A 16,484-nucleotide genomic window follows, 5' to 3' on the forward strand; every position below is an offset into this window, starting at 1 on the left:
ACAATACCACCCTACGCCAGACAATCGAGACTCAGCCGTCGCCATGATAGAAATCGCTGATTTGCCTTATCGCCTCGCACGACCTGTTGCCCGCGGCAGCGGTTGTCCTGAATGCTCAGGGCGCAGCGCGACTATCGATCGCCCATCAAAGTAGCCGCTTGCTGATGGGAAAATTGTCTCGACTCGGTGACTTCCTGTAAAGGACAGCAGCCGCAAATTGTCCCACAATGCTAACTCGTGCAGCTACTTTGCGATCTACAAGTGAACTGGAGGCTTTGCACTCTTATCTAACGGGTATATAGGCAGAGGAAGCGGCACATTTAAAGCAGGTAACGCTAGGATATCCTAAAGCATATTGATGTGAAAGCGTGAAATGGGGGGCCCATTGAGCGAAAAAGCCGGTTACTGTCGTCTGAATTACCAGCGAAACGGCAAGTAAGTTTCCATTGGCCAAGGTGCCACATCACGAGCGCGTTTCGACGGAGCAGAGCGGGCGACGATAAGGAACACTTGCTGGCCGCGCCAGCGCGCCAAATGTTGCGTGAGGGGGAGGGGGCATCGCCGCGATGCCACGTCACCCGCGCTCTCGCTCTCTGAAGCCTGTGTTATCTGTCCGTTCCTTGTCCGTACAAATTCTCGCCTGTGTTCTAAGTGCGGCTCGGTAAGGCCAAATGAAAACGCTCCAAGCGACTCAACGCGCTCGCTTGCCCGCGAGCAGTTCATAACTCGAAGCACCGCTAAGCGGCGTTCAGTTAGACAGTGCGCGGCAGCTGAGCTATTAACCGACATCGTTCTTTTTCATACTTTGACTCAACTGGTAAAACAACCGACTCGCGCACGAAACACATTATATCTCCTTCTTGTAAACAACCAAGTCCTCAATCGTAATCCGAGTGTCGACATATTCCAGGGGATTTCGGAACATAGAATGATATGCCTTACACTAGAGTTAAATTTTAGATTAAAACCCTCTAAAAACCAGTACTCGATTCCTGACTTCTCGCGCGCTAGCGATGTCGACACACTTGATGCCTTAGACAATAAATTTTCTGAATTTGCATCTCTTTCAGAATCTCACGTTGTGTCCGTTCACAATTTACGGTGTTTCTTTAAAAAACTTGTGCACAACTGTATCGACACTTTTGTGCCCAAAAAGCGGGAAGTTGCATGTGAAACGAATCCGTGGACGACAAGGGACCTCGTACAACTTGGGCGAAAACTAAAGCAAGTAAGAAAGCAACATAAAGCACGACCCTCAAAGGCTAACGTCGAAAAGCTAACCAACCTGCGTCTACAACTTAAAACTGGTATTTCGAAAGCTAAAAACAATTATCAAAATGTTGTTTTAAAAAACTTTCTTCTGTCATCCCCGGATAAGTTCTGGCGGTACTTATCGCCGACAAAATCCCACGTGTCCGATATTTGTGCGGATGGTTTGTGCGGATGGTTTCAGTGGTCTTCCGTAACGCGCAAAGCTCACATATTTTCATGTATCCGTTCCTCCTATGTAATATCCCTTCGGGGACCTTCAGGGGTATTATGAAATAAATAAAAATACTGACAGATGAACTGAAAATCGCAAATGTACTAAACAAGTACTTTTGCTGTGTTCACGAACGATGATGGAAAGACACTGCACATAGCTGTTTTAAATGATATTCCACCCATCGGTGATCTATACGTAAGCGAAGCAGGTGTACGGTCCTTGCTTCTTGATCTTGATATAAAGAAGGCGCCAGGCGTCGACGAAATACGTAATGCTTTTTTGGTGAGATACACCAAATAGTGCGCCAAATATCTTTGCCTTATTTATAATAAATCACTTTCGTGTGCAGAAATCCCACGTGATTGGAAACATGCAAAAGTAATTCCCATCCCCAAAGCAGACGACCGTTCATTGCTCTCCTCTTACCGTCCTAGCTCCCTACTTTGTACTTCATCAAAACTGTTAGAACACATCCACAGGAAAAGCACATCTCGGTCTTCATTGAAAGTTATGGTTTCTGCGACGCGCGACAACATGGCTTCCGTCGTGGTAAATCCACCGTAACACCACTATTAGAAACAGTGCAATGAAATCGCGGCAGCACTAGACGGTCAAGGTGAAATTGACATGGTATGCTTAGATTTAGAGAAAACCTTCAACCGTGTGTCGCACCAAAAGTTGTTATCAAATTTAAAACCTATTCTCAAAAACGACCAAGTACTTCACTGGATTGAGATGTATCTTACGAGCAGGCGACAGACAGTCGTTGTTGATGATGCGAAATCAGACTTATCTGATGTGCAATCTGGAATCCCGCAGGGATCAGTCTTGGGCCCTCTGTTCTTTCTAGTTTTTATCAATGATATAGTGACTAATATACCAGTTAATTTCGGCTGTTTTCAGATGACTGCGTACTTTATCATGAAATTCACAGCGAGGCAGGTCAGACGATCCTATATTCATCTTTATCAGCAATAGCGACATGGTGCTTAGAGTGGCAAATGAGCGTTAATCTAAGAAAAACAGTATCAGTAATCATTACGCGCAAAAGGGAGCCGTTACCCTTTGTATACAGCATTAATGGCCATAACTTATCCTCTGTTACAGAATATAACTACCTTGGTTTAGTAATTACGTCGGACCTTAGATGGAATAGCCATGTAGCTCACATAAAAAAAAAAGCCATGAAGAAGCTCGGTTACCTGAGGAGGGCCTTGGCTAAATCTACCAGTAATATAAAATTATTAGCTTACAAGACTTTCATCAGACCATTGTTAGAGTACGCTACTCCTGTCTGGGACCCTTACACCCAAGCAAGCATAAATATTATTGAAATGATACAGCGAAAATCAGTCACGTTTATTTTTAATTCCTACCGCCGTCATACATCAGTTAGCGCTCTTTTACAGGAGGCGAACCTGGAAACCCTAGAGGTAAGGCGATATCGAGAGAGGCTCAAAATGTTATATTTAATTCATCGGGAGCATGTAAAACTAGATAAAAAATTGTATAATACACCTTGTAGCCGGCGCCCAACGCGTTCATCGCATTCATTCAGGTTAGACGAGTATTCGCACCATACCACTTTATTTAAGCAGTCGTTTTCCTCCCGAACCATCCATCTGGAACGCCCTGCCTGAAAACGTTCTTCAGAGTTCAAAATTATCATCCTTTGTGCCCGCTCTCATTAATCTATGACTCGAAACGTTTCCCACGATCTCTATCCTATTCCATATACTATGTGATATAGATCATATCATGTTAAAGCCACCCTTATTTTTGTGCGTATAAGCCATTGTGTAAACATGTGCTGTATTGCGAAATTCTTTGATATATGTTTTCCTTTCTTTCTTCCTTTTTTCATTGTAACGAGATGACGCTTTGGTTGTTTCCACCTCTTTTTGTTTTTTGTTTACTTGTGTTTTACATGTTAGGTTTTCCTGCCTAGGGCCTCTAAAACAGGCTGGCAGTACGAAATAAACAAAAAAGAATAATTACTCTTTTTGCATTCACAGCCCATAAAAAGGGCTTAGAGATCCTTGGATTTTTTCGCTAATTCTTTTCCTTTTCACGCTTCGTCACTGGTCTGAGCGATGCTCTGCCTTCGTTATCGCCAGGATCGGCAAGTCGTGGGCGGTTGACGATAAGACAGGATAAAATAGAGTGACAGCAATCCTTATATTGTATCCGCCCAAGTTACTTTTTATTTAACAGAATCAAGGAACTGTACCATGAACACGCGCAAACTGTATGATGCACTTCTATATCCAGAGTTTTCAAATCCGCCACTTACTTTTCTTGCCTTGTGCCCTACCTGCGTTGCTTCGCACTCGTTCTCACCGATATTCATCTGTTTTCCAACATTGGCGGAAGCTTGTTGTTGATATTTTGGTTACAGCAAGTGTAGTACCTCACCGAAAATGTACGCAAGAAAAATAAAACAGCGAGCATGCTACCGCGCTGTCACAAGTACATTTTCTTGGCATTTTGTCCGTTTAATTTGGAACATAATAACAGAGGCTCATTCTATAACTAGCCATGAAGTTGCAACATATGAAACGGGGAAAAAATTAAAATTCAATTATGAGGTTTTACGTGCCAAAACCACTTTCTGCTTATGAGGCACGCCTTAGTGGAGGACTCCGGAAATTTCGACCACCTGGGGTTCTTTAACGTGCACCTAAATCTAAGTACACGGGTGTACTTAGATTACACGGGTGTACTTAGATTAACCCCCATCTACCCCAAAAAATGAAGCTCTTTCTTGAAAAGATACACTGACGGTTCGCTGACACACCTGTCTGGGTCATGTCTTGCTATCAATGAAGCTTCCTAGGTTTCGCGTGCCCTTTGGTCCTTTGCTCGCTCTAACACGTTCGTTTTGTCAAAAATTGGCTTGCACTTCTTTGCATATGACCTACAATGAACTGGTAGGTGCTTTCCGCTGCCATCTTTTAATGAGTTCGATTGCTCCATTAAATCATTGTTAATACATCTTCCAGTTTGCCCCACATAGAACATTCCACAGGTCAGCGGAAACTCGTACACCACCTCTGTTCTACATGGTACATACGTGCCTCTGTGTTTTATGTCACAACCATCACCGTTGGGTTTATCTATGTTAGAAAGGGTGCATACACGCGACAAGTTGCAGGGCGCTGAAAACACATCAACACCGAACTTTCCGGCCACCGCCTTCATCCCATGCGAAACCTTATGGAGATATGGAATTACCTCAAACGTTCGCCTCTCTTTCTTGTTTCCTAACTCAACCTCAGTGTAGGTGGTATGGTGGCATATGGCATTCAACAGTGACTCAAATTTAGCCTAGAGTAGGGCCTGCGGGAAACCTGTATTACGGAGACGTTTCACCGAGGCGGAAAAACTAGCTTGGACCTTATGGTGACATGAGTTGGCAGGAGATGACCTCAAGCATAACACCGCAGTGCCGCTTTTGACCAGCTTTGAGTGACATGAATCGAACGCCCGAAATGCCTTATTTGAACGAGGTGAGTACGACCAACATAGGGGGTCCTTGTCATCAAAGAACAGCCTTATGTCTAAAAGCAGCAAACTAAAGTATTCTTGGGCAATTCAAAGGTAAAAGTCTACTTGATGGCTGTGGATTTGAAGGACTGAAGAATGTATTTCACTACCTCTTGAAGGTCGTCGTAAGAGTTATTGTTGAACAGGATTAAAAAGTCGTCTACGTATCTAAAGACACGAGCTATGCTGTCGTCAGTAAGCACCCGCGACAACAAGCAATCTAATTCGGCTAAAAGATCTGAGTAAGTACCGGTGCAACACTTATTCCAATACATATAACTTGTTTTTGTACATGAAGGTTATCGTGAAACCTCACGATGGTTGAGGTGAGGTACACTTCCAACAACTTTAGGAACTCCCCTACGGAGACACCACTCGCATTTTGGAACGCTACCACTCCCGAACGTTCAGTGCAATCGCGAACCACCTGGAACAGGTCCTCGTTGGGAACCGAGCATAATAGCTCCTCGATGTCAACCGAAAAGCCCGAGTTCGCACTTGGCAGGTCATCTTTGAGTAGTTCCACTAGTCTGTGTGATCTAGCAATCTTGTATGGGTCTTCATGTGCTAACAACTTGAGCTGACTTTGCAGATACCGTCTGACTGTAGCCTGCCATGTTCCTCATTCCGTAGCAATGGCTCTGAAGGTACATTCCACCTTGTGGCTCTTTGCACTGAAGAACACAGTGAGTGCTTGAACCTTGTTCTTCTTCACCTCCTTCTCGAAGCAGTCGAGCTTCAAATCTTTCAGCAAGGCTACAGCCTTACTCTTTACCCTCGTTGGTTTTTCATCCGTGATATGAAAATTCTTCGTAACAGCTGTCATGGCCTTGTCATTAAAAAGCTTTTAGGGCATGCCTATAAAGCATTTGTTCTAATCAGCCAGCATTAGTGCGTGCCCGGAGTCCCTTATCTATTCTGCTACTCTTCGTATCATGCGCCTTCACCTGCGATATCTTCTGTCGGCGGCATGTGAAAATCGTGTCGAGGGACAATGGTCTACTGTCAAGGCGCGCTAGAACAGATGCCAGGGACTGTCGCTGAACATTATATTCAGGACAGTCGCACAGAACATGTTCCAGCGTCTCCTCGCAAAGACAGGCATTACAGAGATCGTTGTCGGCCATTCCAATGCGGAAGGAGTAAGATTTAGTGAAAGCCACCCACAGCCATAAGCGATAAAGCAGAGTCGCCTCTCTTCGACGGATTCCAGTTGGCATATAGAGATGCACCAAAGAGGGCAGGTGGTATTGACGGTTGCTCTGGGTGGTCTGGCTGTTTGGTGTGCACCATAGAGATAGCGTGATCTCCTGTGCAAGCACTCGAAGTCTGCTAGCTGCGTCGGATCGTGAAAGCGGTATGGCCTCTTCTTGTGCGTCTTCAAGAGCTGCCCGAGCGGCATTATCGGCGTCTTCATTTCCACTGACGCCGCAGTGACTTGGCAGCCATTGAAACGTCACGTGGTGTCCTTTCTCCTGTGATGTATGGAGTAGACATCTAATATCGAATACGAGCTGTTCGAATGGCCCGCGATGTAGAGCTGATAGTACAGATTGTAGGGCTGCCTTTGAATCGCTGAAGATTGACCATTGTCGAGGTGGCTCCCGATTGACGACACGAAGTGCAGCGCGAAGAGCAGCTAGTTCAGCAGATGTCGATGTTGTTCGGTGGTCAGTCCTAAAGCTGATGGTAATAGCTTTTGCTGGGACAACCACAGCACCGGACGAACACTGGATGTTTGTGGAACCATCGGTATAAATGTGTTCCCTGTCCGCGTACCTCTCGTGCAGAAGAAGCAGAGACAGTTGTTTCAGCACAGGCGACGACAGTTCAGACTTTTTTCCGATTCCTGGTACACTGAGATGGACTGTGGGGCTGATAAGACACGAAGGAGGTATCGATGGTTTAGATGCAGCGGTGAAGCCCGATGGAAGTTTGTCGTTGTATTTAATGATAGTTTTAGAGAATGATGATTGGTGCCTGTCTGAAGGTAGTGCTGCAAGGTGGTGATAGGTGGCACGTGCAAAATGTCTTATGTGCGATCTCAGGGCTTCCACCGTAATGTGAGTGTGCATTGGATGGTCCCGAGCAATCGCAAGAGTTGCCTCTGTTGAGGTGCATCTGGGCAAACCAAGGCAGACTCTGAGTGCTTGAGCTTGTGCTGCCTGCAGAACACGAATATTTGTCTTGCAGGTGTAGGTCAGTATAGGTAGACTATATCTTAGAAAACTGAGAAAGAGAGCTCTGTAGAGTTTAAGCATTGCGTCTACTGACATCCCCCACGTCTTTCCTGCCAAGTATTTAAACAACTGGGAAGTTGCTGTCAGGCGCCGTTTCATGTAGGCCACGTGCGGGCTCCAACAGAGGTCTCGGTCAATAATTACGCCAAGGAATCTGTGGGTTCGGACATAGGAAATGGTCCGCCCATTGATTGAGATGATATAAGGCGTCATCGGTTTGCGAGTAAATGCTACTAGTGCGCATTTTTCTGGTGATATGCTGAGACCCTGTTTACACAAGTAGTTCGCTGTCAAAGTGGCCGCTCTTTGAAGACGCGCACGTATCTGAGGACGTGTGACTGCCGAAGTCCAGACACAGATATCGTCAGCGTATATTGAAATTTTGATGGTAGTTGGCAAGTACTCAGCAAGTCCAACAAGAGCGAGGTTGAATAGCGTCGGGCTGAGAGCACCGCCTTGAGGAACGCCTCTGCTGGTATAGCGTCGCGTAGTTGGGCCATCGTCAGTTAACACAAAGAATGATCTTGCAGATAGGTAGCTTGCAAACCACAAAAAAACTCGACCACCTAGGCCAACCGTCGCAAGGGCGTCAAGAATGGCCTCATGTAATACGTTTTCGTATGCCCCTTTCACATCTAGGAATAAAGCTGCAGATAAACGCTTACGGGACTTACGCTTACGGGCGATAAATGCTTACGGGCGATAAACGCTTACGGGAGACAAAGGGACTACTTCGGTTTTTGAAAGAGACGGGATTGGACAAGCGGCTGTGAGAGTGATGTCGCGTACCATGCCAGATTGATGGACTCCAACGGATGATGTGTGTGTGCTGTGCTATGTGCTCTCTCTCCCTCTCCCCCTTCCCCATCTTTAATCTCCCCCTTCCCTCTCCCATGTGTAGGGTAGCAAACCGGTTAAGCCAAACTGGTTAACCTCCCTACCTTTCCTTCTCCACTTTTTCCTTCCTTCGTATCATGCGGGTGTCGTCCTTATTCTTGTAGCTGTTCAGCACGGTGTCGACACTTTCGAGATGGCAACGCTCATTCTCCTCAGTTTTCACTTTTTCTTCAATCCTATGCGCTGTTGCCAGAAGCTCATGCTTACTGATCGGAACTTCAACACTGTACTTCGGTCCCCCGCTCAAAAGTTGTTCAACCTTTGGGGTATAACCGTGTCATCCAGACGAATTACTGGCACCTGTCATCTGGCGTGGCCATGCGCATGATTCGAAGAGGCAGCTTTGTGTGATTTTAATAAACCAGTTTTTAGTCTGCGTTCGCCCTGTCTTTTTTTACCTCGGTGTCTCGTCCCTAGCGCAGTTTAAGTTCACAAAAAATATGTCTTACCAACTAGCCTTCCAACGCACTCTCCTTAATAATCAATAGCCTGGCAAGGGAACAAGAGTTCAAGATCGCCAGTCAGCCTCTAGAATCTGTGAAGGATTACGTTTACATAGGTCAATTACTCACAGGGGACCCTGATTATGAGAAGGAAATTTACAGAAGAATAAAAATTGGTTGGAGCGCATACGGCAGACATTGTCAGATCCTGACTGGAAGCTTACCATTATAGTTAATAAGAAAGATGTACAATCAGTGCATACTACCGGTGCTGAAATATGGGGTAGAAACTTGGAGACTGACAGAGAAGCTCGAGAACAAGTTAAGGACCGCGCAATTAACGATGGAACGAAGACTGTTAGGCGTAACATTAAGAGACAGGATGAGAGCGGTGTGGATCAGAGAGCAAATGGGGATAGCCGATTTCTAATTCACACTAAAAGAAGGGAATGGAGCTGGGCAAGTCATGTAATGCGTAGGTTATATAACCGGTGGACCATTAGACTTACAGAATGGGTGCAAGATAAGGGAAACGCAGTCGAGGACGGCAGCAGACTAGGTGGCATGATGAAATTAAGAAATTTGCAGGCGCTAGTTGAGACCGGTTGCCCCAGGACAGGGGTAATTGGAGATCGCAGGGAGAGGCCCTTGTCCTGCAGTGGACATAAAATAGGCTGATTATGATGAACTGAACTATATTGTGAGTCTTAGCGTCCCGAAACAGCACAGTGGGTTACAAGTGACGCCCGCAGTAAAATAATTTCGATAGCGATAGTGATAGCGATCGGCCGGACAACGACACGATCGCCGTGGTGATGGCTGATCGCGCACAACTATTACGTAAGAAAAATACGGGCCGTTATTTCTTGCAAAGGAGAAGCATTCCTCCCGATGATAATTAGCATGTTAGAAATGGACGAGAGAGAAGGTTGAAATTATTCATGGTTTGAAGTATGTATTTGCCAAAATAATATACTGTACTGATGGCTGAAAATTCCACACTTGAGATTATTGAACAAGTAACACGAACAGGAACTGAATTCACAAATATTTTTGTTAATTATTATTTGGCGTCGACCCGCCGCTTTTGCTAATAATATTGTTACTGCGCCACCAAGAGTGGCGACAGCCAGACTTGACGTGTAGAGGTGGACTCGGTCTCGACAGCCTCTTATTTATGCATCGTTGTGTCTCTTGTAGATATCGTAAATATACTTTATTTTTGACTTCTGCAACGTAACAAATTGGTGGAGGTGCTGGGTACCCACGAGGAACAACAACGGAGCTCCGCAGTGGTCGTCACCTCGGACTGGACAACGTGACGGACAAAACAGTACGCGACATGGTGCGGCCCACATCAAGGCCTACAAACCTGATGGTTGTTCTGGCTCAGCCGCGGGATCCTGGAACGTTCTGCGGCACCGACCACCGCGACGTGGAAGACTGGATTACCACGTATGAGCGTGTAAGTGCCCACAACAAATGGGATTCTACGATTATGTTGGCTAACTTGGTCTTTTATCTACAAGGCACGGTGAAGTTGTAGTATGACAACCACGAGGAGGAGCTTAACGACTGGGACACGTGCAAACAGAAGCTGAGTGACTTGTTCGGCTGTCCCGCCGGGCGGGAGAGCACCGCAAAAAAAGAAATAGTGTCCCGCGCCCAGACATCTGCAGAATCATACGTCTCTTACATCCAGGACGTGCCGGCACTGTGCCGTAAGGCCTACAGGGATATGGCTGAGTCAGACAAGGTTGGACATGTACTCAAGGGGATCGCATACGACGCCTTCAACCTACTCATGTGCAAAAATTGTGAAACAGTACAGGATGTCATAAAATAGTGTTAACGCTTTGAATAGGCCAAGAGCCGCCGCGTTGCAACGCCATTCGCACGTCTGCCGAACACAGCTGCGACATCCTCTTGTGACGACAGGAGTGCAGTGGCCATCATAATCAGATGACCTGGCGCGTATAGTGCCGCGAGAACTTGATGCCATGGCTCCTGCAGCCATTCTTCCCACCCCAGTGAGCCGAACAACTTGCCTACATCACTATTTGTGCTGGCAATAGTCCGCGAAGAACTCGCTAATGTTGGAGTTCATTCTGTATGCGCCGTTGCCGCTTCACAGCTGTCTCATGTTGCAGATCTATCGAATAGTCTGCGGTATCCCGCACCCTACCGGAGTGGTGAACCGCAGATGATCAGCCAATCTGTTTTGCTTGCCGGCGTATTGGTTACGTTGCTCGCCATTGTAAAAACAGTTCTGTCTCCTCCCCTCTGCGACCGCCATTCACCAGTTATTATCGCCCCGAACAGATGGAGCGTCGTTACTAGCCTCCATTGGCACCGCAACAGTCAAACAATGACGATCGTACTTCTTGGGACAGTCCCTGGTCGTCATTATGACGTCACCAGCCCCGTTCGCCACCAGCTAGACGACCATCGTCCCTATCGCCGCAGGCTCGTCGCCCACCGTCCCCGATGCAGCCCCGATGCTCGTTTCCGGAAAACTTAGCGATGCAGCTCCCGGAGGTGACGCTGCATTGACCACTCGACTGGAAAACCCCCTGAACACATTGCCGACCGAACAGAACTTGATGGACGTTTCAGTCGATGGCGTCAGTGTCCCAGTACTTATTGACACTGGTGCGCACGTATCCCTGATGAGTGCCCAATTGCGCTGAAGCCTGAACTAAGTTCTCACACCCGCTGCGTCACGCACCCTCCGCGTCGCCTACTGAGGAACGCCCACCGTGCTTGGTATGTACACCGCTCGCATTGGCATCGCGGGGCGCCTAACGACTGTTTTGTTTCCGTTTTGGAACAATGCCCTCGCACCTTGATACTTCGTCCCATTCAGCCCTCTTTGACTGCGCGTCTAGTGTCATTCAGCTTGAACTGCGCCACGGCTGCTATAGTCCACCAGTCACACAACCACGGTTATGCTCGCCCGAAGACATCCGCCTGTCGCCTCAAGCCGCTACGTACATCACTATACTGTCGTTCCCATCAGCATTCTACTGCTACTCGCCAGACCTGTACCGTTCTGCGCACCGCTACGTTGCAGCTTGTGCGCCCTGTCAGCGCCGCAAAAAACCTGCTGCACTGCCTGCTGGACGCCTTAACCCTATAGATGTGCCCTCAGAACCCTTCTTTCGCGTTGGTCTCGATCTTCTCGGCCATTTTCCGACGTCGAAATCTGGCGATGAATGGGTCGTTGTCGCGACTGATAATGCGACCAGGTACGCGATCACGGGAGCTTTGCGCACAAGCTATGAAACTGAGGTGGCATATCTTTTTTTTACATGACGTCACACTCCATCACGGCGCACCCCGGCAGCTCCTCACTGATCGCGGCCTCACTTTCATGTCCCGAGTAGTTGAAGACCTCCTTCGCACCTCTCGTGCAGAGCACAAGCTTTTCACCGCCTATCACCTGCAGACAAACGGACTGACGGAGTGGCTCAATCACACGTTAACAGAAATGATGTCAATGTACGTTTCTGACGACCCCAGTGATTGGGACAGCACGTTACCCTTCGTGACCTTCGCCTATAATTCGTCCCGCCAGAAGACCGCTGGCTTTTCACGCTTTTACCTTCTGTTCTGCCGCCATCCTTTGCCCTTTGAAAGGCTGTTTCCTTCCTCGACGAACACTCTCACGGATTAAGCTCAAAACTTCTTCGTCCGGGCTCGCACGGCACGCTAGATTGCCGGCTTCGGCTCACTGAGTCTCAGGTCACGCAGAAGATCCGGTACGACAGCCGACATCGGGACGTTCGCTTTCCTCCTGGATCCGTTGTCCTCCTTTGTACACTACGTCGACGCATTGGCTTGTCTGAAAAGCTGCTGCCGCGCTACACAGGGCCTTACACGATATTGCGTCAGCTTGGCGATGTCAACTACGAGATTGCTCCGCAGGACTCGCGTGTCCCCATGTACGTTGAACATGTGTCCTGGCCAAAGCCTTACTTTGCCGCGAGTTCACTTCCCTTATAGTTAGCGCCGATATGGTGCCTTCAGAGGTGGGTTTTATGTTACGGCGCAACCAAGAGTGGTGCCAGCAAGAAGACGATTTGACGTGTAAAAGTGGAATCGGTCTCGACAGCCATCTTGTTTATGCATCGTTGTCTCTCTTGCAAATATCGTAAATGCATTTTATCCGTGGCTTCTCCCACGTAGTAATATGTCCGATATCAAGATTGACAGGCACCTGCTTTTACGAACAATACTAGCGTAAGAGCTTTTTTGTGAATACGTGCCCAGTATCTTATTCTTCAACTGCGTTAGGTTGCAGTTGGATCCAGGCCTGCTGGTAGCATACATGTGTAATATGCAGCGTCACCGCATTATACTGGGGCATCGTCACGCGACCTAGTTGATTGGAGAGCTGATATTATTAGTAGTAAGTGTTGTTGCTAGTGCCTTCATGATGGATGGATGGATGGATGGATGGATGGTTATGAGCGTCCCCTTTGGAACGGGGTGGGGGGTTTCCCCACCAAGCTCTTGCTATTTTATTGCCTAATGTCCTACCCATGTTAAAAAAAGAAAAAAAAATCGCGACGAACGAACGAACGAACGAACGAACGAACGAACGAACGAACGAACGAACGAACGAACGAACGAACGAACGAACGAACGAGCGAGCGAGCGAGCGAGCGAGCGAGCGAACGAACGAACGAACGAACGAACGAACGAACGAACGAACGAACGAACGAACGAACGAACGAACGAACGAACGAACGAACGAACGAACGAACGAACGAACGAGCGAGCGAGCGAACGAACGAACGAACGAACGAACGAACGAACGAACGAACGAACGAACGAACGAACGAACGAACGAACGAACGAACGAACGAACGAGCGAGCGAGCGAGCGAGCGAACGAACGAACGAACGAACGAACGAACGAACGAACGAACGAACGAACGAACGAACGAACGAACGTTATTGTTATTTCTGCTGTGAGAAAAGGAGTAGCCGTCACTATTATAGGGTGACTACATGTCCTTCTTTTATTTTCATTTCCATAAAAAAGAAAACGAACGAGCAAGCGAGCGAGATAGCGACCCCTTTCTTCCCTAGTTCGACCACCGACCATCGACCACCAACTACGAAAACGGTCGAAAGAGCCAGGGCAAGTTATTCGCTATAAAAAGGATTAGCGCGTAACCAGAATGGTCACAGAGCCGATTCTTTGTTGCGGAAAGATGTGACAACGCTTGTTGCAGTTTTTTTTACTGGCAGTTTGAGAGGATAAAAAAGAGGTATAGTGCTTAAAGAAACAAGTAATGCGGGCTTTTATTTTGTTCATTGTTGCACTACAGAATGTACGCAAAATGCTGCTTGTACCCATGGTCAGCGTCTAGTAAAGCACGGTTTCCAGGCCTAACAGCCCCTAAACATTGTACGTTAAAATCCACCAGTTTATCAATGAATCAACCACACTGTGTATATAGTGATGAATGTACACCTCAAGTAAGAGGGCACAAAGTGGCCCTACGTATGATAAGATTATGTTCACAGCCATAGGTCAATTAAGAAATGATGTAAGGAGATGGTGGCGCCTTTTAGAGGCGCTGGCTATACCTTTGCTCCGACGTGTTGAGCAAAAGAAAGACACTCGGCGATGAATAAAGCCATGGATGGCCATATGCAAAATAGCCCTTAAGGAAAAGGTCACGCGAACAATTCGCAACGTGTTTTCCAAGGAGATAGTATTGTTCTTGGTGTTGCTCTCTCCTTGCTTATAATGTAACTGCTTAATGGATGTCGCTGTCTTTCTCTTTTCGAGCTGCCTACGCAACATATAGAGAAATCATTGCTTCTGGAGACAGGTCCAGTCTCACTCGAGCTCAATAAGCTGTACCCTCCATGGTGTCTGGTATTTCCACTTAGTACCACTTTCTCCAAGTCTCCTCAACGCGTTGTCTCTGTGGTGTGAACTGAGCAGGAATTTAGGCAGGCTATGACCCGCGAATCCACAGTCCCCGAGGAGTGTTGCATCGCTCCCGAGAAAGAAAGAAAGAGAGAGAGAGAGATAATTTTTGATGGCAGAAAGGTGGAGAGGTCGGCCTGAAAAAAAAAATAAGAAGAGAGGATGTAAGTAGATTGCACGCCACGTGTGCCATACGTGCATTTGCATGCGGAAATCTTTTGTTTTTTTTTGCGTTGGAAAATCTGGAGTACGTCGTACATGGCTGCCGAAACAGCTACGGAACGCGCGAAAAGCACATAAACGTATAGGCTTCTAACACTTGTTTGGAGCGATTGGTGTTTCCTACGTCGTCGTCGTTCCTCGCCTTCTCCCCCTCTTTTATTTTTGTTTTGTTTGGATTGCGTTCAGAAATCCGCACCGCTGATCTGTCTTCATTTTCCATGCATCGAAATGTGCCTTCTGCCGCGATGCATCGGATTGGCATTCCCGGTGTTGACAGCATGATGCTTCACTGCTCCTTCAGATTGCGCGAGGAGCGCAAGTAAGGACGGAGCGGGCATAGAAAATACAAAAGGAGGAGCTGTATCGGGAAGGAGGGGTCGAGTGCAGGACGCCATTGCAGAACGCTGAATGGCACAAACTAGTGGAGCCAAGTAAAAGCAGGGCCACAACTCCTGCGCGTATAGGGCGGGCATTTGTCCCGGTGACTTCGATGCTTGCATTAGTACATGATTAGACCGGCATGTGAGGTTTAGTGTCTTTTTTTTTTCGTGCATGCGCAAACGCGTCATTTTTGCGATACGCTTGGGAAAACGGCAGAACTTGTCCCCATTTCCGATAGCACCCATCGAGAAGTGCTGCACCGCCAAAGGCCTTCGTTTCCGACTGCTGATGCCCACACAGAACGGCTGCGATTATCGAACGAAGGCCAACGACTTCTTGATTGCCCTTTGTTTGTGCTAGCGAGGCAGACGAGTATACCCGCGAAATGAAAGTACTGAGGAGGATTCTCGCTGTCGACAAGAAAGAAGGGAATGAATTACTTGTTTACTACATCTATCCTGCAACAGCGGTGCAACACGAGGAAATGAGATCAATTCCTTTACTCGAATTGGGGCGAAATGCCAACGTGCTCATGCACTTTTAAGTGCAAGTCAAAGAACTCTCAGGTGGTAGAATTTAATCAAGCGCGCACCGCTATACGGCGTCTCTCATAGCCCACAGTGCAGCTTCTGGACGTAAAAATTACCAACGCGTCGAACCTGGCTCAACGCTCCCACGGGTGCCTAGGTAATCTCTAGCAGAATAAGCCCTGTAGATGCACGAGCTTTAAGACCACAGTGGCCTTACCGCCTTATAAGTGAAGGTCATCAAAAACGCACCATGCATTTGTTCCACGCATACCTGTGGCTTCATCGCTGTGGCGATCTTCTGACGAGGCTACAGCCGGGACGCATAGAATTTGGGCTGAAATGGGGGCACACCAAGCTCCGCTGCTTGCCGCGGGATTAGCGGTGCCCACTTGCGCCTCGCCTATCGTTGCAGACTGAAAGGGCGAGTTCGCTTTCCAGTCAGCCTTTACTTCGGCCGGAACGAGCGCAGCTCAAAGTATCGGTCACCACATGGTGGTTGCCCTGTGGTTGCCCGGGCTGCGGAACGCGTCGCCAAATTGCCTGGAACTCCTGTCATCCCCGGTCAGATTGCCCGTAGCAGCAGTGCGCGACAAGTGGAGTGAGTGCGAGCCGGATGTGCGTTGCAGTGAGGGGCGCTGCCGAAACTCGACTAGAAATGTACTCAGGACGCACGCAGTGGCCTTACTGCAGTGCTGTTGCTGCTGGTGCCGTTAACGAGACCAAGTGACTTGAGGTGCGAGCTAGCATAGGTCATAGGAAAACCATGCAACTCTCCGCTCAGGTTCAAGTG

The 16,484-nt window shown here is 47.7% G+C and overlaps 1 protein-coding gene across 7 annotated transcripts in view; it reads left to right on the forward strand.

Annotated features, from left to right (window-relative positions):
* Ac76E (adenylate cyclase type 2 Ac76E) overlaps positions 1-16,484 on the forward strand; it is an 884,870-nt gene that overhangs the window by 94,085 nt on the left and 774,301 nt on the right. The gene's annotated exons all lie outside the window — the stretch shown is intronic.

The sequence above is a fragment of the Dermacentor albipictus genome, chromosome 1 (genome assembly GCF_038994185.2).
Source record: "Dermacentor albipictus isolate Rhodes 1998 colony chromosome 1, USDA_Dalb.pri_finalv2, whole genome shotgun sequence".
NCBI classification, from domain to species: Eukaryota; Metazoa; Arthropoda; class Arachnida; order Ixodida; family Ixodidae; genus Dermacentor; species Dermacentor albipictus.